At 67.4% G+C, this 1238-nt stretch overlaps 1 protein-coding gene across 2 annotated transcripts in view; it reads right to left on the bottom strand.

Annotated features, from left to right (window-relative positions):
• Nucleotides 1-780, bottom strand: part of TP53INP1 (tumor protein p53 inducible nuclear protein 1) — a 17962-nt gene extending 17182 nt beyond the window's left edge. For both annotated transcript variants that reach the window (XM_019550697.1, XM_019550706.1), the window contains exon 1: nucleotides 741-780. The gene's annotated coding sequence lies outside the window, so the exon portion shown is untranslated. The remainder of the gene's footprint in view (nucleotides 1-740) is intronic.
• Between the last annotated feature and the right edge of the window lie 458 nt (nucleotides 781-1238).

Raw genomic sequence — 1238 nt, forward strand, 5'->3', positions numbered from 1 at the left:
ACATTTGCATCAAGTCCCTTGTAGCTCCAATTCTGAAAGAACATTAACATATTGGGCCCCAAGCATCAACAGCACAAGTGCCAGATCTCACCCAGTGTCTGTAAAAATAATGCTCCATCTTGCTTTGCATGCTCATGGAGTGGCACTTTGTTTTCACCCCACACCACCTCGGGTTCCTGCCCCGAGCCCACCCCTACTGCTCCAGCTTGATCTGCAACATGTTCGCAGGCCGGGGAAGGTCGGGGTTAGAGGCCGCCCTTCCCGCCCCCAGGCTGGGAGCTGCCGGCCGCCGGGCCCCCAGGCAGGTGCGTCGGTGGCTCCAGACCCGACGGGGAGCAGCGCGCCCCCGCACCTCTCGGGTCCGCCGCCGGCGCTTTGTTCCGCCGGGCCGAGCCGGGGAGGGGGCGCCAGAAGATCCCGCGTGGGCAGCTGCATTTCCCCGGCTCCCTCAGCAGCTGGCGGCAGCCGGGACCTCGGGTCCCGCACGGGCCTCAGGAGTGCGGCAGGTGCGGGGCATAGGCCAGGACGGGATCCCCACCGCGCCGGGGGAGTCGCCTGCGCGCAGCGGGGAAAACAGGACGCTGCAACCCGACACCCGCCGCCCCACCCCGGACCGGACAAAGGGGGCCGGCGCGGCCCGGGAAGAGGAAGCGCGGGGCACAAAAAGCGCGGGGTGGTGTCCAGCCGGGGCTGCCCCTTCCCCGCGGACGCGCCGCTTCCCCGGGCCGGGCGCCACTCACCGTCCGGCGGGGCGGATGGGGCCGCGCTCAGCACCGCGCCGTGCCCCGACTGGCTGTCACTAACGCACGTGACCCCGCCAAGGCCTGGGCGGCCCGGCAACAAAAGCGGAGGGGAGCAGGGGGGAAAGAGGACGGGAGCTGGAGGAAGGGGTGGGGGGAAGGGGTGGAAGGAGCGAAGCGCGGCTGACTGACAGGAGAGGCTCCCAAGCCCCGGCCGTGGGCTCGTAGGAGCAGCTCGGACCGGTGAGGGAAGAAGAGGGCCTGCTGCCACTCCCTGCGGGGACAGAGGGTAGAGCTAGGGGCACCGGCCTGTGACGGCTCAGATCAAGCGTAGCGTCTTCTTAACCTGGCAGGGGAAACACCATATATGTGTCGGAGAAGGCAGTTTTCCTGACCTGCATGGCAGGTCAGGAAACCGTGGTTCAGCACCCACCCACCGTGGTGCAGTGGCTTTAAACCCAGTTCATGGAAATGGGAGCCTTGCTTGTTCCTGGGGCC

This window comes from Crocodylus porosus, unplaced genomic scaffold (genome assembly GCF_001723895.1).
Source record: "Crocodylus porosus isolate Cpor-Errol unplaced genomic scaffold, CroPor_comp1, whole genome shotgun sequence".
Taxonomy (NCBI): Eukaryota; Metazoa; Chordata; order Crocodylia; family Crocodylidae; genus Crocodylus; species Crocodylus porosus.